The following is a 23,716-nucleotide window of genomic DNA, read 5'->3' on the forward strand; positions in this document are numbered from 1 at the left end:
GAGCTAGAGAGTATGATGTGGGGCAGCAGGTAATGATTCTCATTCCTGTCAAAAACAACAAGCTGCAAGCAGCTTGGGGGGATCTTACTACGTGGTAAGAAAGGTAAGTGATGTTAACTACATGGTGGAACTGCTAGGCAGGAGGCAGGGGCACAAACTGTACCTTGTTAGCATGATGAAACCTTACCATAATAGGGAGGCCCTTGTGCTCAGCATTTGCAGTGGATTGCAGGTGGAGTCTGAGGGAGATTTGCTGACTGATCTTCTCAGTGAGGCTCAGACTGACACCTCAGTGGAAGGGGTAGCAATGTCCCAGCAGCTAGCTCCTACCCAAGTTCAAGAAATCCGAGCAGTGTTATAGGAGTTTGGGGACATGCTCACTGGGAAACCAGGGTGCCCTCACCTGGTGCAGCACCAGGTGGATACAGGACCCCAAAGGCCTATTAGGCAGGCCCCTTATAGGGTGCTTGAGAGAGTCAAACAGACTCTGAGGGAGGAGATACAGGAGATGGGGTGATTCAAGAGTCCAACAGTCTCTGGGCTTCACCAGTGGTGCTGGTCCCAAAGAAGGATGGCAGCACCAGGTTCTGTGTGGACTACAGGAAATTAAATAGTCACACAGAGTCAGAGGCTTACCCTATGCCTAGGACAGATGAGGCCCTAGAGCAGCTGGGTGGGGCTAAGTATCTTACAACCATTGATCTTACCAAGGGTTACTGGCAGGTGCCCTTGACTCCCAGTGCTAAAGAGAAGTCAGCCTGTGTGACTCGTTTTGGCTTGTATGAGTTCACAAAGATGCCCTTTGGATGAAACATGCCCCAGCGACTTTCCAGAGACTGGTAGATCATATCCTAGCAGGAGCAAGAGGGGTTTGCCCTTGCTTACCTAGATGATATTGCCATCTACAGCCATTGCTGGCAAGAGGATCTTCAACCTGTCAGGGAGGTGCTGGGCAGACTACAGAGGGCACAGTTGACCATTAAGCCCAGCAAATGTCAGCTGGGTATGGCAGAGGTCTCCTACCTGGGACATAGAGTGGGGAGTGTAAGATCAGGCCAAAACCTGCCAAAGTAGAAGCCATTCAGGCATGGCCTGCACATGTTACCAAAAAGCAGGTGAGGACATTCTTAGAGACAGCATGGTACTACAGAAAGTTATAGTACCAGAGCTGCTCCCCTCACAGACCTGACAAGGAAGAATAGGCCAGATAAGATAGTATGGACCCCAGCATGTGAGCAGGCATTTCAGGAGTTTAAGGAAGCTTTGGGAGGACCCCCTGTGTTAGCCAGTCCAAATTACAGCAAATAATTTGTTGTGCAGGTGGATGCTTCAAACCATGGGGTGGGGGCTGTACTTAGCCAGAATTCTTCAGTGGGAGAAGGGCACCCAGTGGTTTATCTCAGTCATAGGCTCCAACTCAGGGAGGAATGCTATTCAGCTGTATTAAATGAATGTCTAGCCATAGTGTGGGCACTGCAGGAACTTCTGCCTTATCTATATGGAAGAAAATTCACTGTAGTGACATATCACAGTCCTCTAACATGGTTACACAGAGCCAGCAAGCAAAATGCCAAGTTGCTAAGATGGAGCCTAGGGTTGCAAGCATATATATCAGTGCAGCACGACAGTGGGATTAGCAATGCCAATGCAGATGGGCTCTCAAGACAGCGAATGGGGTAAGGTATACTCAGATAGACCTAACCCTCTCAAGCAAAGTTTCTCAAGGGTCACTTGAAAAACTAGCTTGAGTTCCCCAGGGGTGGAAATGTGTGTAGACAGGTGAAGGCTGCCAGCCTAGCCAGATAGAATTTTGTAGATAATTCTGTCATTTGCAAATATTAATATAAGCCACAAGCTTATTCTCTTAAATGGGAAAAAATGGTGTTAAATTGCAAAATGCAACAACAGTGCACTCTGCTGTAACAAACTTAAGTCAATTCTTTGGTGTCAAAACTCGGAGCCGAGATGTCTAAATAAAGGCATTCTGCCTATTGTTTTGAGGCGAGAGTTAATGGATAGAATTTGCATGCATAATTGCTTTTACTGCTCTGGTTCCTGACCAGCTGCAATATTAAAAGGGCTATTAATGTCTGAGAGTCTGTTAGTCTGGGAACCAGAAAGAAATGATGTAATCTGAAATGAATCAGTGGTACTGTGTTATCAATTTAAGTAGAGAAAGAATGAGAGCATGTGAGCATTTGTCTTGAGAACATCCAACTCACCACTCTGCCTGTGTCTATATGTAAGTAGGATTTTAGAACTGTGTTTTTTCTTAGATATGACTAGGAAATAGGAAGATTAGACTAGTTTGTTTTTCTGTGATGCCAGAACTTTTCTACAGTATTATTTTAAGTATTTCTCTGTGATCTCTGAACTCTTGACTAGCACTATGTAGTAAGAAGTATTATCTTATGTTTTTATTATTTATTATTATTTTTAAACCTTTCAACTGTGGCTGTTTTGTGTAGATATAATTTAAGCTCTAAGAGTACATTGCATGCATATAGTGATACTGTACCAAGTCACTCCAAGTAAGTCTTGACTGTTTAGTCACACTTACCATTTGGATAATAATATTGCACAGTATAATTGGACACCCTTTTGTAAGGGCCTTTGAGTGGTTTATAAATATTAGTTGGGTGGTGGCAGTGATTTCCACCATATAGTCTTGGAAAAAGGGGCACAGGTGGAGACCCTGTGCCAGCCTTCCCCAGGAGTGTCCGTGTGGTTGAATAAACTCTTATCTCAAAGGATGTGTGTCAGCTACTTAGGCAGGGACACGAAGCACTGGTTGGACAGAGAGGGTGCTGGAGGTTTTAGCTTGCCCACTAGGCTAAAATCTGGATCCTATAGCTGTGCCAGTGGGGAGTCTTACTGGGCACCTGGAGAGAAAGGGAGAAACCAGCCCCAGACTGACTGTAATCTATGTGTGCTCTTAAGGGAAATTGTACTTTGCTTTGTTTGTATTTATTATCCTTTCCCTATATGGACATCCTTCACTGGTGTTAGTGGTGAGAATTGAGGCTCCCTGATTGCTGGGCTAGTGCACGGCATCACAACATGTTTGAAAATGCTTAGGTAAGTTGACTATAGTAAAACGAGCTCAGAAGTTCTTAAAGTAAATAGGACAGAAAAATGTTTAATCCCTTATGGGGTTCTCCCACCATACTCACTCTGTGCCTATTGAATTTTTAAGCACAGACCCTCTTAATATGACTGTTCCTTAAGTGAATTTAGCTGTAAATGCTCCTTTCTGTGTTATCTTATCTGCTTATTCTATTCAGTAATATAAGGTCATATTGGGATGCCCTTCCACATAATCTGATAACATTTAATGTACCTTTCCCTTCACGTATTCATACCTCCTTTATTCAGCTAAGTTTCAAAACCTACAACATCTGGAACAAGAATGCAGATCACTGGAGAGCCTGTGAACATCTTCTCAGAAATCAGCCTGGGTCTGGAATTAGTGCTGCTGTTTCAGTCTTGGTGAGAGAAAGAGAAGAGTGATATTGATTTTTTATCTTTCAATGGCACCACTGATTCCTGGAGAGCCTGAGACCTACTTTGGAGAAGCCGGCTTGGGATTAATGCTGTTGTTTTGCTCCTGGTGACAGAAAGAGTAGAGAAGCATCAATTCCTAGCCTTTTCTGATTGGATGCTATTTGTGGGATTTCCTTAATTGGTCTGGTTGCTGTTTTAGAGGAATCCTCTTTAGTTTATACTTCAGACCATTGGGCAGTGCACTGTCTATTTTCCTAAATTACTGAAAAAGCTACCTGATGCATCTGCAACAGTCCTACTGACCCCAGCAACATCTGATACACAACTCATGTTTACAGGAAAGACTGTGAGACATTTATCTGGGATGACCTTGGGGTTAGTGCAGTTGTTTTGTTCCTGTTGAGCAAAGAAACAGAGGAACATTTATTCCTAGCTGCGTGCAGCGGCAGTGAGACCAGCACTAGTAGCTAGGTACTAGTAAACAGGTGAATTATTGTTTAATTAAAGGTTCATTCTGTTATACCCTTGTGGTAATTCACCAAGTTAGCTAGTTAAGTAGCTACTAACTTATCTGATTGCTCAGTGAACCCTGTAAATATGAGTTTACAGGATTCATAGATTTGAGAGATAGTGCAGCAACTGCCTCATGCTTACTGGCAGATTATCCTTATCTTATGCTGTTAAAGTTGTGAAAAATGCAAATATTTATTTATTTGTATTTGTCTACTAGGAAAGTTGCACTGAGTCATGGAAGATCTCTTTTGAAAGGAGGCCCCAGCAAAAAAGCTCCAAAAACTTATTTAGCAAGAAAAAAACATACAAATAGATTATAGCAGACCCTTTGTGCGGAGAACAATATTTGAAGTTTAGGGATTGCAGTTTCAACATAGACTAGGTTATAGGTGTGTATGACATGTAGCAGTTATCAAAAAGGAAAAGTAAAAAAAGGGGGGATTACAGTGTAAGAGTACGTACTTAGCATAAGCCAGTTGTAGACGAGTGGGAACAGGAGTAAAAGATGAGAAATAAATCAAGAGTTATACATTGACAGAGATTCAAACATACAAAAATATGTAAAACTCTATATGAGTGAGTATAAATGTGGGTGGGGGCCATACTGTTAAACTGCATGATCAAGGTTACAAAAAGAACAGTTTAGGGTTTCTCATTGACAGGTAAGAAAATAGAAAATTTTATAGTTACTGGTGAGAAAAGAAGCTATGGTTTGACCAAAGAAAGTGTGTGTGTGTGTTGGGGGGTCAAATGATTAGCCAGGACAGAAACAGCAATCTGTCAATTCAGAGATAGACTGTGACACACTACATATATTAGTAAGTAGCTTACCTCTGGGTCACAGCCACCCAATATTAGAATTACATAAGCTGAGATATTTTTATTTATTGATTTGTATTTATTAACAAGGGTATAGCATTGATTCACATGGAACTTTTCAGATAAAGGCTGGAAATGCTGTTTGGTTGAATAATTTGCTCAGAGACACAACTGGGGGAGTCAAACCTTGGACGACAGGGAGCAGCTTGTCAACAGGTCAGAGCCTTAATCTTCTGTGTTAGCTTGTAAATAGATCAATACTTTAGCCTCCTAGACACTAAAATCACAATCACCTAAGATAATACCTAGGAATATACCCACACCTACACATTCACCCACACCTGTGAGGAGTTGCTATGGTATGTCAAATCAATAGTCAGACACTCTGATATGCCAGTCACCAGGCTGAGCAAAGATAGTATCAAGGGCAACTTTCTCTCCAGTGCCAGGATTCATGACATGATCAGAGCCCTTAGTTTACTCCATCCCAAATATGAGTATGAACATGAAATTACCCATATCAGGGTGAAAGACCTTACATGCCCCACCCTAGGGAATATTCAAATAGCCATAGTTGAGTTCTCCAAGCATGTGCCCAAGAAATTTGTCTTTACTAGTATCTTGCCCCCTCAAAGAAAGATGTCACAATTCCAAAGCAAAATAATTGACTTCAGTAATTGGGTAATTAGCTGGTGTCATTCCAGGGGGATCCAATGGGTGTTATCATGGGAGTTGGTGATTGACAGACCAGCCTGTTTTACCAGGTATGGCTTGCATATCTCTTGTCGAGGCTTCTGCATATTGGTTAAGACTTTTTCTTTCCCTGTAATGCCTTTAGAATAGGTAAGGACCATTTTTTTGGACTTTGGAACCTAACAAATTCCAGTTTAGCTTACATTACATTACCAATGCTCAAGCACTAGTAGCCTGAACAAGAAACTGCACAATCCTGAGGTCTTCCTGATACTTGGAAATATACTTATGTGTGTGCTTAGTTAAAATTGGTTTCAGTGTATTGATAACGCACTCTGCATACCAATGTATTATGCTTATCACTCATTCAGACCATCTGGGAATGATGGGGGGGGGGGGTATCTGTATTTATCCTCTACCCTAATACCATAAACCAAATCCCTCATGACATGGATTTGAAACTCATGCCCGATAATTCTACCATATTCGGAGATTACTCAAAATCTAACCCAGTATCCCTTTCTGATAGTTTGATACAATTCAAAATAAGTATCCCCTCTGGGATTAGTAGGTATCAAATTCAACTTGCTGAGTAAATTATTCCTGTCATCAGCTGCACCATATAATGTACTGATGTACTGGGTGAAGGTGGAAGCCACCATGTGTACAAACTGTCAGTGAGTATGACTGACAGTGTTGACGAACCAACAAAGTACTGGTATCATACATCTCAATCTCTTAATGCAAGAAATATGGACAAAGCCTAAAATAATGGTGGGACAAAGGCCCAAAAATAGGGACAAATTTTAAATATTGATCTTATAAATGTAGAAAGCTGCTAGAATAACATGATTTGTGTTAGCATGCATTTTTGGAAAGATATGATGTCTGAAACTCACATATATGTCATTATTTGGTCATTATTTAGTGACTTCATTCCTCCATGATTTGCCAGAAAACCACAGATTTTATGAGGAACAGACCAAATATTTGAGGCAAAAATCTGGACATTCTGCAAAAATCTGTACAGTTGAGAGCTATTGCTGGCATTCATTTCAGCAGATGCAGCTAATATTGCAGCCGCAGATATGAATGTGTTCAGTAGTTTAACTGTATAATGGAGCTTCTGTAAGGTCATTGCTACAGTTCAGAACATTAGAATGCCTTTTCTTTTGTTCTTCAAACCAGTGTTTGCTCAATTTGAGGTCTGAGGAGGGCACAAGTCTGGGGACCGATTAGAGAGCCAAATGACCTAGCAGTGGTTTTCATCATCAGAAGATAAAAGGAGACACTGAGGAGGTCTGTAGTCTGCAACATGTGGTAATTGACTTTATTTATTGTGATTAAGGTAAGCCTAATACTCCAACCATATTCAGAGATTACTTCTCATCCAATATCCATGTCTGAGGGCCGGAATAATTTAAATGCACCACCAGTCTGCTGACCCAGTCACTTCTATATCCATATAAGCCAATGTATAGAAAATTTCAAACCCATGATGCATAAATATATAAGAAGATTTAAAAAGAAACCCCATTGATGGAACAATGATACCAGAAAAATAAAACTTGCATAATCTAAAAAATTCTCACCACTTTAGTAAGGCAGGTCAACAAAGAACACAAATACACCAAAAGAAAGACTAAGACAGGATATCAATTGCAAGTAGTCACCTACCCAAGGGTAACCATAGGGCCTTTTCTGAATATACTGGGTGTATTAGAAGGAGCAACAAACACTGCATTAAGCTACAGTTGAACTATGCTATCTGTTCTGATGTTGGAACCATAGTCAATGCCCTATAAAACAAACATTTAGTTCCAGTTTCACCGTACACACACACACACACACACACACACACACACACACACACACACACACACACCCCTGGGCTCCATCACTTGAATCACTAAGCTCACTTCCCCAAAATCGCTATCCAGAAGCTCTATGCAAAACAAAAGAAATAATGCCATAGGTTCAAACAATATATCATGGTAAAAGCAATAATGCCATAGGTCCAGACAATATATCATGGTAAAAGCAATAATGTCATAGGTCCAGACAATATATCATGGTAAAAGCAATAATGTCATAGGTTCAAACAATATATCATGGTAAAAGCAATAATGTCATAGGTTCAAACAATATATCATGGTAAAAGCAATAATGTCATAGGTTCAAACAATATATCATGGTAAAAGCAATAATGTCATAGGTTCAAACAATATATCATGGTAAAAGCAAGAATGCCATAGGTTCAAACAATATATCCTGGTAAAAGCAATAATGTCATAGGTTCAAACAATATATCATGGCAAAAGCAATAATGTCATAGGTTCAAACAATATATCATGGTAAAAGCAATAATGTCATAGGTTCAAACAATATATCATGGTAAAAGCAATAATGTCATAGGTTCAAACAATATATCATGGTAAAAGCAAGAACACCATAGGTTCAAACAATATATCCTGGTAAAAGCAATAATGTCATAGGTTCAAACAATATATCATGGTAAAAGCAATAATGTCATAGGTTCAAATAATATATCATGGTAAAAGCAATAATGTCATAGGTTCAAACAGTATATCATGGTAAAAGCAATAATGCCATAGGTTCAGACAATATATTTTGAAGACTTGTGTTTTGTGCAAAATACCACATTGTTGAACCCTTCCTAAACCTTTTCAACCCTAATCTCTTCACAGGGTATGTTCTTGACCTCTCTAGAATGGTTATTCTGATGTGACTCTACAAATGTAGCTCCACCACAAAGCCCATCAGTTATCATCCTATTAACCTCACAAACATCATCTGTAAAATTATGGAACATTTCTTGGTCAAATTTATAAACAATGATGTTGGTGACCTACAAACCCTTAACCCTAATCTCATTGGTCACATGAAATGCAAGTCCTTTCTAGTTTATTTAATTCCTTTGAAAGTAAAACAGATACATACTATTTATCTGGGGCTAATGCATTTGATATGATTCACCATGCTGTCCTTATTGACAAGCTCACTAGTCAAAAAAAATCCCTATGTCATCTGTCAGGATGTAAATTAGGTCTCCAATTGGTTGAACACTAAGAGTTGGTGGTACCTTCTCATCTAAAAGGCACATTGTTAGTGGTATCTCTCAATGTTCTGCTCTTTATCTTCTCCTGTTTAGCATTTACTTTCTAATGTGAACGCAGATGTCACTGGTCTATAGCTAACCAAGTCTGCTAATGATTGAAAACTGGATGCTATTACTGACTCACCCATGTATACTCATATTCTTTAAGAGGAGCTGGAGAGAACCAACATTTGGTGTACCAACCATGGCTTTAAGCTTAATATCAAAAATTGTAGTGTACTTGCATTTGGGTAACAAGTCTATCCTAATGACTACTGCATAAATGGAACTTAAGATAAACATAGTCATTACAAACGTAGGTTCCTCCACAGAGAATGACATACCCTTCAGTCATTATGTATCAGATATAGTAAGGAGGTCCTCTGGCCTTGCCCAGTTTATTACCAATGGTGTAACCTCCAGTTCTAAGAATGTCATAATCATCCTCTGTTCTGCCCTCATCTGGCCTATCATAGAATGTAATATAGCAATAACCCACGCCTGGGTGTGGTTAATGCTGGATTTACCCACAGTTGGTGTGGTTTGGTCATGAGGGCGAAGCCTGAGTGACCAAACAAAGCCAACCGTGGTTAAATCCAGCATTACCCACACCCAGCCATGGGTTATTGCTATTATACAATGACATTATTTAAAAAAAAAAATTTATTTTCTTAAATAATGGCATTGTATAATGCCTCCTTGCTGCCCTTCCGCAGCTGTCTGGTATTCTGCGGCAGTTCTGATGTACTGCGCATGCGTATGCCTATGCAGTACATCAGAGCTGTGGGCAAAAGCAATGGAGAAAGCAAGATCTCTGTTGCTTTTTACAAACTGTCTCGCTATGTTAAACTCATTTAACATAGCAAGACAGCATATAAAAAAGCAACGGAGAATGTCCGTTGCTTTTTTTAATGCTGTCTCGCTATGTTAAACAAGTTTAACATAGCGAGACAGTGTGAGGCAATGGAGATCTTGCATTCTCCATTGCTGTAAAAAGAAAAAGAGTTATAGCAATGGAAAAAGTCCGGGCGACCGGACCTTTTTCCATTACTATAACTCTGATTTACAACATGCACGCTGACCAATCAGCGTGCACGTTTTTTGAATATTAATGGGGGGTCATTGTATAATGCAACATATGGCATGTTCCACTTAAAACAACTTTTCCAACTAAAAAATCTGCAGCATTTTTCTAATGAAAAAAATCAAAGGACTAGTTTCCTTAGCTACATGGAGAGATTAAAAATGCTTTTTCTTACCTGCTTCTCTATTGTGATCCCTATTTATTTTCTAGTAGACCTCGTCTGCCTCACAAATACTGGAAATACTAAAAACACTCACTCCAAAGACCAATACCTTCATCACAATATAAACAAGACCACTTGGAGAGATAGGTTGCTCATCCAAAAATTTCTCTACCTATGGAACAAGCACTTCCTGCTTGTCAAATAGTATAAGACATTGGCTTGTTTCAAGTTCTGATTTGATGATTGGATCAGTACTCATAAATTTAGTACTTCAGTAAGAGGCATAGATTTCATTGAGTGGGGTGTAAAATTTCAACAATCAACTCTCTCAGTTGCATTGCAAGACTCCATATTGTCACCCAGGCCACCTGCCAAGTAAGACCCTATAAACCTATGAAGTACAACAGATATATCAAGAAGAGCCAGGATGGAGTAACATCTTGGTAGTTTACTTCTACAGAATGTTAACCACTTAAGTAAGGATCATTTGGAACAAAGACTGAAATGGATCTCAGAGCCCTGGCTATAGCCTAGGTGACCTAGGTTCAACTATAGGCTTGAATGTATAATGCAAAAGAGGAGGCACTGGGGTTGCTACTTGGCTCCAAACTGCTCCAATCAACAGGAGACTAGAGGGATTCAAAAAGTCTGGGGTGGGGCAGTGCAAGGAAGATGTGTGTGTGGCCACTGAAGTCAGTGATGGTAGCCTTCATCAGCACATTTGGAGAAGCATACATGTACACTTGAATGGGAATAAATGGCTCTTGCCATGACACTAGTACTCACAACACCACTGGGGATAGGTTTAGGCAATAAAAATGAAAAAAAAATCACTCATTGAGAAGAAGTAGGCAAGAGCACAAAGAACTGTCATGTCTGCTTGAATGACCCCACCTTGGCAGTGCCATTGCTAATCTGTCTTATCAAGGGGAAGCTTGATAGTCAGTAAGCATGGGGTGAAAATAATGCAAAAAGTACACTATGCTTAACCTATGGTTTCAACATGAAAAACAATCCCTAAGGCTCTACGTAGACAACATTAATGGTCCAGGGCATCTGCAATAATATAAATTAACTAATGAGAGTGATAAAACACAGGAAAACAATCAAAAGAAATCCATCTTGAATAAATATAGGTAAAGTGTTTCAACAAAGAATTGCACAGCAAAATCCTCAGCACAAAGGTTGACCCAGCACACTGAAAAGATGATGCAATTATTTTATTTACACCAAATTATAAATATCCACGTCCTTTCATTTATATTGATTAATATAAATAAAAGAATTGTACCAGCTTTTCAATATGTGTTATATCAACCTTAGTGCTGAGCATTTTGTTCTGTATGTGTTGGCCTGGATGGTTCACTGTGCATTTCTGGTGTGAATCAGCAATGAATTATGTAGTCACAGAGCCAAGCAACATTAATGGTTTATCCAAAGTGTACAAATTAACAATCAATCAGTGCAGTCTACTTCTCTGCAGCATATCTAAACAGCACAAATATATACCAGCCCACAAAATGTGCACCATGTACCACATCACAAAGACAGTGGGGACCATACAGCAGTCCATGGACTACAAGCTACACTGTTAGCCAGTGAAAGCTACACTATATACTGCTCAAGTTTACCAGAAAGATCTAATAAGAACTGTACCCTAAATGAATTTAGCAGATGCAAACACAAATTTAATCCAGGACAGTTTAACTTGCCTCAGTTTAATTTGCATAATTTTACTGCTAAACTTGTTTCAAAGAACTGTAAAAAATTTTAGCAGCAACAGATAACAAAAACAGTAAACAGCACTCTGGTTTAGATTTGTGTAACGGTGAAAATTGTTGATGCATAACAAAGCAGTTATCATTGTCATTAGCAGTGACTATAATAGAGAATATAGCCACAAGGAACAAGTGCCAAATAATATGTACCCATCAGCTGATCAATGAAATAATGAAATGTGTTTATTTGTAAACACCATATTGCCAACATCATAGACTGAAGCATGGCAGATATGAGGGAGGGATCACACAGCCTGCTAGCCATCAACAACAACCAGTAGGCTAACACTTAACAAACACACAGTCTGTGGTAGCCAGTTGCCACCACATTAAGCTTCATTATCTACAGTGCCTGTTTATTTTAAACTTAGCAGGCACCGATGCAATTTTAGGCTCCATGGCACAAAAATATCTGAATTCAAATATTTTCTGGTGACAGTAGACTAGAAATATTAGCCCCAGATATAAAAAAACACAGGTTTAGAAATTTCAGAACCCACTGGAGATAATGCTTCCCTCCTACGAAATTATTTTCTTTCCTGATAACCAGCTTTTGCTGACTCCATTGAATCTCTTGTGGATTTTTTTGCTTGTTTCACTTGTGACCTCAGTTACTTTTCAATCAATGCTGAACTAAAGCTCTTTTCTCTTTAACAATATATTTTAATTCAACAACATTGTGTTCTGGACAAAGAAAATCACTGGGAATTAAACTCCCTAGGGGACATTGACACTTCTCATGATGAAATCAAATGCTAGATAAGAGAACCACTAATATAAAAAAGAGCAGTTAGAAAGAAAAATACCAAACCACACAGTAAAAGTTTTTTTCCTGTCAAGCTGGAAGGTCCACAACATTTAAAATGAGAAAATTCTGAAGATAGCATGCAGCAATGTACAATATATAAAGAAAAAGCATAGCTGCCTCTCTTCTCACCTATCCTATGTAAGACCTGAATTGGTACCTCACTGGGAAAAAGACACTGCATTTTGCAACCTCTGTCCAGGAAAAGAAAACAATACCATTGTTTCTACAGTTTTTTAAACCTGTTCAGTGATTTCCCTTACTTTAATTACTGTACAACTTTCATCTCATATCTTTTTTGGTATTAATTATTCTTTAATATATTTTTAATGTTAAGAAACTTTGTAAACTTTGTAACCCAATTGGTTATTGTTAATAATTAATGGAACTTTTAACATGTAATTGGAGCTTTTCTCCCCGGGCCTCCTCTGAAAATGGGCTCTCTAGCCCAGTGGACCTTCCCGGTAAACAAATGTCAATAAATAATAAAGAAAGAAAGAAATAAGTCATTATAACTCAAATGTCATGATTTAGCACTACATTGACCCAACCCAAAGAAGATCTGGTCCAGTCTTCTTTGGTATTTTTCTCATAACAAAAAAATTAATTTGGAGTGCCTTATCAATGCAACAGCTATCTTATTTTCAGCATCGGACCGATGTTATTTTCTCTTTCAGAAACTAGATTTTACATGCTAAGTACGAAATAATTTCCAGAAGAAAATGTAAAATATTCAACATTTTTATACAGGAGGAAGGACCTTAAAAAACATGCTAGCCATATGGATTAGAATCCAGGTAGTTAGAAGGCTGGTTGTGATATTATTATTTAAATCGCACTTCTTGAAGTCAGATGAGCAGAAATTGGAATGACCAGTTGAAGTCTAGGCTCCTACCCTTTGGTCAGTAGCACAATTTTTAAAGCCTGAATACATAAAGTGATTCAAATCAACCCAGTCAGGAGATGATCTCAGAGGTGACAGGATGGACTAAGTAACAACTGTACTCTGTAGTATCACAGAATCAAGCATCTCCCTGAAAAATGCATTGTTGTATTACTAATCATGGAGTTGAGAGGTGATTGGCTCTATTCGGCATCCTTAGGAAAGTGTCTTTACCTAAAGGGAGAGATTCTGTTATCAAGTGCAATAAATTTCATTCAGCACATGCAGCATTTTTACAAACCTTTAGAGATAGACAGAGAATAATAAACCTAGAATGTGATGGAATATACAGCTGAATGAAGCTATAAGACTGTGCATCAGTGTTTTCATTTTGTGTGCATAATCAGTTAGCTTGGTGCTGGGAGACTGCTTTTAAGGAAAGATGTATTAATGAGTTAACTTCACTGAAACATGACTCAGAGTCAATATCAAAAAGTATCTTTCTCTGTCTAGAAATTCACTATTGTATAGAAACATAGCATAAAACGTACAATTTTCAGCATTCTGAAGTATAGACTCAGTGTATAAATTTCTCCATTATTTATTTATTTATTTATTTATTTATTTACATTTGTTTACTGGGTAATTGTCCGACTGGGCAAAAAAGCCCATTTTCAACGGAGACCGGGAGAAAGGCTCCAGTACATACAGCATGAAAAAGATGATATCTTTTATACAAAATGAACTTAAAATGCATCAGATACAATAAAAATAGGTTATAAGGAAATAAAATGAATTATAGTACAAATAATAGCTAGCATCTTTGATCATTACATATATTTACATTTGTTTACTGGGCAATTGTCCGACTGGGCAAAAAAGCCCATTTTCAACGAAGACCCGGGGAGAAAGGCTCCAGTACATACAGCATGAAAAAGATGATGGGCAGGATTCACGAAGCCTCCGTGTAAGAGTTACAAGGTTTACACGGAGGCTGCAGTTAAACGGTGTGACATCAGCATGTCATGCATATACATGAGGGCATGCTGAATCACACCTAAGGCTTACACATGTCCATGGAAGACAGTAGGGGGTGTGTCCGTAGGCCAAGCCCTGCAAATGGACACGCCCCCAGAAGAGGAAAAGTCCCGAAAGTAAACCCCCAACTCAGAGCCCATGTAAATGTGAATAAACACAACACAACACATGCCCCCACAGACTACGAACATAAAATGTACAAATGAACATCTTATAATTTTTTTTTAAATTGTAAAGATGTTTGACCGTGAGTGCGCTCGTTTGCGCGGGCGTGCCCGTAGCTTAGCCACAGTTAGCAGTCAGTGGAAAAGAATATAAGAACTAAATATGCAAAGTAAGCCAAGAAGCAATAGTATAGCGGTAGAGTCGTCGGCTGAAGAGCAAGCAGTCATGGTTTGAACCCCCACAACATCAATTTTTTTTTTAGTGAAATAAGCACGAAAGAAGTCCCTGACATATATGTACACATATAAAATTAGATTTTATGTAAAATGTAATGAAATGGGCCATAGATTTTGAAGAAATGTGAGATAAAAAAAAATGTCAGATGTGCCTATAGCTGAGCTACAGTCTAACAAGTTGAGTACATCTGCCCGTAGGTGAGCAATGGTTTAACAGGTGTAAAATGAGTGCCCGGGGTTGAGCAGCATTTTAACACGCTTAATGACGCGTAAACCAGCATAACCCGTTTGTGCGGAGCTGCGCGCCGCGCCAACAAGCTAACCGACGGGCAACGGTGAGCAAGCTGTAACAAAACTGCCTTTACACAGACACACCGCCTAGCCTGTGTAAATAGTCATAAAATGTAAAAAGCAGTGGTCAGGTTCGAACCCAGGATACCATGCACCATAGTCAAGGTACTGAACCACTAAGCCATGACAGTTGCACTTAACAAGGCAGTAATAGCATATATATAGGAATGAATAGAAAGAAGAGCATGACAAAGCAGGTTTTGTGAAGCTGATACAATTCCAAATTGGCCAATCACAGATAAATGTGGGAAAAATGGCATATATAAGCCCCATAGGCAGGAATACACAGCATAACCGATTGTGGAACCAACTTGCAGCTAGAATGTCAGGTGTAGGTGAGGGTAGTTGCTTTCGAGCACAGAGGTGGGGCATTGAGGAGTCCAAATATATGGTTTGGCTCCTTGCCCACAATCATGAGGCCCAACTCATGCAGGGCCAGGTCCTGTGGGGAGCATATAGGGCTGAGGCGTGGGACCGGTTGGCTCATGATCTCACCAGTGCCACAGGGATACCAAGGACTGGTGAGCAGGTCCGTCACCACCATGCGGACCTGAACAGATGGAAGCAGGACCAACTGAACCGCTGGATCCAGGAGGCCCGGCAAATGTCCAACGCCCCACTACTGAGTAAGTTACATCTTATTATTTATGTAAGAAATTAACCTAGCTGATATTATGGAGATGTGTATTCCAATATTACTTTATTTATATTACAGCTGCAGGTGTCCGTTCTGTGAACCATAGAGCATATGGCGATAGGCTGGCACGGTTGCGCCACCAGGCAGGTCAGTAATCCTCTCCTGCAACTGTAAATAAATATATAAGTATGACAGTTAGCAAAAGAGTGCAGTGTAGTCACTAAGTAATAAAATGTGCAAGTAACAGTGTAAGAGGGTTTGCAAGTATTGCTTGATTACAAAAGTGTGATGCAGTCTGTAATCCAAACAGAAAAATGAAACAAGTCTGAAATAAAGTCTGAAATAAAGATGTCCCACCTGTAATATAATAGTACATAACCTGCAGCAGGCTGAAAAGTACAGCTGCAGAAGCTGAGTAAAACACGTGTGAAATATATCCCTGTTGAAATACAGAAACATGAAAGAAGTGAGACTGTTGGAAAGGATTGTTATAACTACAGGTAAAACATGTCAATAAAGCCTAGAATTAAGTATCATCCTGAATTGTAACAATAAAACAAGTGAGAGAGTGTGAGAAAGAGTTATAAATCCACCAATAAAGTAGTAATAACTCCTGAATAAAGTATACTGCAGTCAGTACAGAATGAAATGAATGTGACAAGCAGAACCAAACAGTAAAATGTATTGAAAATGTTACCGCAGCTGGAATGTGTATCCCAAAATCTGGATATGTTGCTCTCAGTCTGCAATATGCAGATAGTATGGTTGTCTGAAATACCAAACATCCACAGTTGTCTATAGCTATATAAAGCAAATGTAGCAGGATGATGTAGCTGAACAAAGCCAGATATGAATGTGTATGAATAAAAATGAAAATGTATATTGATGTAGCAGTAACATTCCTATCACCAACTTGAAGTAGTTATCACATAGGAAACTGTAGGCAGAACTGTAGTGTGTATATATCTGCAGCTATTAGAAATGTACAGCATATGTATTGGTATTTGAAGTTGTTAATTACATTTTCTTCACCCTACCCTATAACCACATATAATCCATTCCACGTGAAATTGGTATGTGCAATCACAATTAACACCCCTGGACATTTGTCCTGTTGGTTCATACATATTTGCATGTACGTTGATGCATCTGCCCTGTTCATACATCCAAACCTGATGGCCTGTTGCCATCAATCAACCCTGCATGTTGTTGGACTGTGTATTGCTGTTCAAAATATGCATGTGTTATGCTTGCTGTTCAATGGTTTAAATATCTGGGTGTTTGGTTAATGGGAATACTAATGCATGCTGTTACAACTAATTGTGAATGTTATTGTACGTTACTAACCCAAACTGTCATGACATAATGCAATACATAGGACGACAGGGAAGGCGGGTTCCAGTGGACCCACCTCTCCCTCCTCAGCTGGCGAGTTCACCTGGCAGTAGTGCCCAGGCCGGACCTTTCTCCAGTGGCCCTGTGCCACCTGCGGGTGGAAGCACTGCAGGGGATGGGGCTCGTCCCCCCTCTGCAAGTGTGGCCAGAGGAGAACAATCACTCACCCTCTGTAGTGTCCGGACTGTGGTGCATAGGGAGGTCCGGGAAGCTGTTCTTGGGCCCCTACGCCAGCTTGAGGCACAGGTGGCACAACTAACAGGTGTGCCTGCTGCCCGGCCTACACAGCCCCAAGCACAGCCCCGTCCTGGGCCATGAAGGCACAGTGGCAACTGCCCATGGGTGGGGATATCAGTTCCACTGTTGCCATCTGTGGGATCATGGGCTCTAGATATCCAAACATCCGTCCCCGTCAATTGTGTAACCCCCCACATGTGTCATACACCGCCCCTGTATGCGTCTTGTTTGTCTTGTCTGTTAACCTACCCAACCTACCTCCCCAGCTATACTGACTTCCTGTACCTGACATACCACTCTCACCTGTGAAAAAAGGGCACTCTGTACCCACAAAACAATTACACCCCATACATAGCTGCCCATTTTGCACACATGTCTGCTGGACATGGAAACTGTCAATTACAATTGGCTGTACAACAAGTATTATTGTTGTCCTCACACCTCTCTCAGGGGTGGAAGGTTTCAAATGTCACACCAAATTACAAACATATGCACAGCTGTTGCTGATGAAGAAATGGGCAGCTATGGGCCTTACCTACATCCCTCCTGCAAAACCCGAGCTTGTTTCCCTACTGTCTTACCCTCTTTGTGACCCCTTTTTCACCACTTTCCTGTCTCCCCATTTTCATTTCTTTCAAAGAAAATAGCGCGGGTGTGCGCAAGAGTAAGCACTTTTAAGCAGTTGTAAGCGGGTGTGCGCAGAGCTGAACACCAGTGCACATGCATGAGCTCTGCGCAAACCAGCGCTAACCCGGTTACAACTGCTTAAAAGTGCCTTAGTCACTCTAAATGACAAGTCCTGTGGTCTGCTCAAAAGCAAAATAAAATCCCACTGTCAGTCCCGAACCCAAGACCTTGAAAACAGTAGTCTGCAGGACTTACCACTAAGCCATGACTGTTATATAAGAACATTGTGCTACAATAAATATATCATGTAATAGTAGGAATGAATGTAAAGGGAATATAGGACGTGTAGTACACAAAGCATGTCATGTATATTTACGGTCAAATGTAGTAGATTTCTAGAATAGTAGTGTGTGAACAGAAACAGCCATGCTGGTTGGTAGCTAGTAGGTAATAATGTCACTGTAGCACCTTGCAAGCCACACACATACTCACAGCAGGATAATCACTGCCCATACCCCACAACCTCTTAAAGGAACACATCCAGACTAAGTAATAAAAACTGTGGAGCAAAGGACCAAAAACAGGGACACATTCCAAATAATGCTATAACAAACTTAGACAGTTGAGAGAGTAACAGGTTCTGCATTTTGTTGGATGTTTGGAAGGGTATGAAGTCTGAAACTGAAATGTTTGTCACTATAGTCTGACTTGAGCCCACAGTGATTTGCCAGAAAAAGCTGTTTATGAGATATTGAGCAAAATATGAGGCAAAAATGTAGACAACCTGCAAATATCTGTACACTTGAGAGGTCTGACACTGCCATATTTGAATAGTTAAGAGCCTAGACATAGCAACAGTGACTGAGTTACAGGGATGTCCCACAGACTCCCTGTGAAATGTACAAACAGTAGGCAGAAAGGTGTTACAACACATGCAATGGTAACTATGAAGTACTGAAAGTATGCACCACTTGCACGGCAGAAATAGTGTAGTAATACATATGCTCATGCTATCCCACAGTCACAACTGCAGAATACCAGACAATTTAATGGGTGTACCCCACTGATATGTACCATTCCATGAGGCAGATAAAAGATGCACCTGAGAGTCTCTGGGGCCTGCTCAGCAGCATACTCAAATACCCTAATAGATGTCAAGGCCCACACCATGGCCAGACCACACTGCATGCAGTAACACCCTAGCAGATATAGCAAGCATTCCAAGGTGTGAATGTACATGGAAATTAGGAAAGCCACAGCAACACACTACAGTCAAGACACCTAGCAGGCATACAAGTAGTGAATGTAAAGGGCAAATATTGAAGCCATAGCAACAAAGTGCAAGAGCCACTGCTATATACCAGTTACACCACATGTCCCACAGGAAAGCACCCACACCCACATTAACAGCAGTAGTAGTCTTAGGTGTCAGTGTACATACACACTTAGTACAGGAAACTGGAGAAATGAATGGAGAAATGTTAATCTACAACACGGCCAGAAATATGAGAGAGATACTATCCTTTACACTCACAGAACAGTGTCCACAGCATACCAGCATGGTCCCTGCCCTTAAACTCTGAAAGGGCTATGCCTATCTCACATACCTTTTTATAGCACTGTCCTGGAATCACAGTGTGAACTGCACTCAGTACACAACTGGCTGCATGCAATTAGCAAATGCTGGCTAACAATTGGTGCAGAGGTCATCACATGGACATATGCAGATACCTACAAAAGCATGCTGTACTCCCAGTCCACACATGTAATACTTTCATTGCACCCTGTGGAGGTAGGGAGAGACAGAGAGAGAGAGAGAGACAGAAAAAAAACATACACAAACAAAACCAGTCATCAAAACCCACTCGAAAGCTGACAACTGACAACTGGAGCAGCAGGACACCAAACCAAACGGCAACGCAAGCAGCTGTGACAAACACAGGTAATGTAAAGTAATACTTTAAAAGTCTACATACTGTGAACCCTCCATATGTGTCATTGGTCTGTATCCATATGTATATGAAGATGTGCATAGGGCAGGAGACATACAGCAACTATCAGTGAAGGCTGTACATACATATGTATGTGAGGGCATCTATGTGCACATATCAATGTAGGTTGAATGTAGGTTGTAGTGCAATGTACAAAGGAGGTTTCACAGTTATGTATGTTTAGCAGTATGTTAGTGTGTGTATACAGTTTTGTAAACAAACATGTTGATATACCTATCTATCATATGGATACGTATGTATGTCAATATATGTATGTATATATATATATATATATATATATATATATATATATATATATATATATATATATATAATATGCATATATGTATACATACATAGAGAGGGATGTAGGAATACATAGACAGAGGTAGATAGATATAATATGTAGAAACATATATATGTAATACACACATACAGATATAGATATATGTAGATACATATACATAGACAGACAAATCTGACTATCTACAGATATGACTGTATATGACGATCTCACACTCCCCCTGTCCCACCCCCTCTGTCACTCTCACCCCCTCTCTGTCACACACACCCCTCTCCATATCTATAGCAATATATGTACATCGATATATATATGTGTATATGTATACAGACATATATATAGACATATATATATATATATATATACATATAGATATATATATATATATATATATACATATATATATATATATATATATATATAGAGAGAGAGAGAGATGTATATATATTCTGAGTGAGGCACATGTGTACAGATGTATTGCAACAGGTGCCTGGTGACAAAGGCATGGAGTGAACACCAGTGTCATAACTGGAGTACCATACCCCATTTCAAAACACCTACACCAGTAACCACTAGATATGTGATTGGCTGCCCACCACTGCATGTGTCAGGGGTGAACAGGGTCATAAATGTGTACAATAGTCCCCCCCAATGATAGTCACAGTGGCACACTATTCCTGGAATACCTGCACATGGTATGTGTCAGCAGACATGGTGTGTCAGCTATGGACATGTAGGTCAGTGTACCCCTCCACACCACACAATGTCTGCCACGGTATGTACCTCACATGACAGCTACAGATATGGAGAAGGACACAGTGATATGTACAACACTGTGACAATGCACTCAAACACATTACCAATGCACAGTGACTGACAACACCACAGAGTACACACATACTACCCACATAGAGGTTACCACTCCTGGATTTACATACTTGAGTCACACCCATGACAGATGTCCAACAACCATAGTAACACCTCACACCATCCACAACCTAAATGACTGCTGTGTGTCATCCATGACACTGCAGTAGAGAGCACATGGCAGAGGTACAGGTTCCTACCCACAGATAAGACATACCCTGCAATAAACCACACAGCATTAAGAAGCAAGACTCCCCATGAGTACATGTCACACATACCCCTGCTGAATGTTAGTCAGATAGGTAATATGCCATATGAGTCACCCTGTGTAACTGTTTGACAGGATCAGGGACCATCACATCACATGTGTCACAATGGTCAGGGTAGCAGAACAGTATGGTGCTGTAGTCCCAGGGGCAATAGCATATTGTATTGTATTGTATTGTATTGTAATGTATTGTATTGTGTTGTATTGTATTGGTATGTAGAGGTGCCTCCTTTGTGGAGTGGAACCACTGCTGCTGTACGCCAGTGTACAGGTACATATCCTGTAGTAAGGCTAGTGTTACATAGCACTTCTATATGTGTGTTTAGCTCCTCTTGGAGTTCATGTAGCATGCAACCAGGGATACCATCAGGTCCCATTGATGCTGTGTTTTCTGCTTTTCTGAGGGCGGCTCTCACCTAGACATCTGTGATGACAGGGAGGTTACAGTCAGCTGGGATAAGTATGTCTTAGTTTGGGGGAGAGGGAGGGGGAAACTTGCACTGAACCTGTCTGCCACAATGTTGCCAATATCTGTGGGTTCAGTGAATTATTTGTTGTTGTGTACTAAATATGAGCATATTGGAGGGTTTCTGACTAGGTTGCTAACATAACTGAAGAAGGCCTTGTGGTTATCTGTAGTGTCCCCGTTGTTTTCCCTCTCAAAGTTGCCCATGGATGTTTGTATGAGAGAAAATAGCTACTTACTAGTGCTGATCAGATATGCCTTCCCTTTATGGAATTATGCTCTGTCTTGCAGTAGCTTCCATCTTTTGTTATACAATCTGTCTATGGCTGGGGTCCACCAGACAGGATGCTTTCCCTCTGTGGAGAGTGTCTTGGTCTTATATGGGATTGCATGATCCATGCATTCTCGGAGATGTCCGTAGAAATCATTTGTGAAGGGGTCAGCATTGTGGGTTGTGCCTTCCACTGGCCCAGTGGGCTTAAAGGATATCATGTCAGTGTTACAAAGTGTAAAGTTTGCATTTGAAATGTTATTCACTGTAGTCGTTTGTGCTGGTGGTGGAGGTGGGATATGGATATCCAGGGCAATTAGTTTGTGGTCAGCTCACAGTAGTTGATGATGTACCCCATACAGTACCTCGATACAAACCCCCAGAGTGAGGAGGTGCTTTGGACCTGAATCAGTGTTCTGACTGCTGGGGTTTGGTAGTATGTCGTATGGAGTGTGCCAGGTACTGTTGCACAGTTGTTGGCTGAGCACTGATACCTGGCCATTTGCATGTGTCCACCAATAGACAGACAGATGCTATATATGTGAGATATGTTGTATCACAACAGTCGAGTAGCATGTGTAGTATGTGTGCCAAATTCTGCTGACATATTTTGCTGATATCATGTTATTTCCTTTTTCAGGACCATGGCTCACCAGCACAATCCAGCGTACTCTGCAGCTGAGGATGAGGAAATGCACCAGACCCTGGTGCAGGATTATGCAATACTCTTTTCCCGCACCAGCCAGAATCAGCAGGAGAGGGCTGCACTGTGGCAAGACCTGGTCCATCAAGTAAATGACATAGACACGCATAATACGACATATGAGCAGGTACGACATCACTGCAGTGATTTAATCAGAAATGTCCGTCAGCGTGCATCGGATATCCACAGGCAACAGGTTGCCACAGGTGGTGGGGTGGCTACACATCCCCCACTCACCAGACTGGAGGGACTACTCATAAGTGTTGTGGCTCCAGCCCGCCAACAATAACAACAGCAACAGACCTGCATTATGATGGAGGCTGGAGCCACACAGCAGCAAGACTACGAGCGTGCAGGTAATATGCCATATGTATAGTTGACTGTTGTGTACACTGGTAGTTAATGCATGTGTGAAGTGTGTCCTTGGTTTGTAGCTGTCATCATAGTATTTAATGTGCAAGTGTGATATTCTCAATATCAGCAGCTGACCTGTGAAAGGCAACTGTTGTACTACTGACCTGTATCATACTCAGTAACAATGGCACAGTTGTGCCCACTGACATTAATTTCCTCACTTCCGCAGGTCCCTCCGGTGTAACAGCAATGCAGCCTATCCATGCTGGTGAGTGTGTATTAACAATACCTTTAATAGTCTTGATAGTAATAGTAATATTAGGCTCACTTAGAAGTGCTCTGTGTATGCATGCAGGTGTATCTGTTTCTGTGTGTTGATATCTCGCATACTTAGTAGTGTGCAAGTGTGCAACTGTGTGCAAGTGTGCAACTGAGTGCAACTGTGTGCA

This window comes from Protopterus annectens, chromosome 9.part0, assembly GCF_019279795.1.
Source record: "Protopterus annectens isolate FY-2018-M chromosome 9.part0, PAN1.0, whole genome shotgun sequence".
NCBI lineage: Eukaryota > Metazoa > Chordata > Ceratodontiformes > Protopteridae > Protopterus > Protopterus annectens.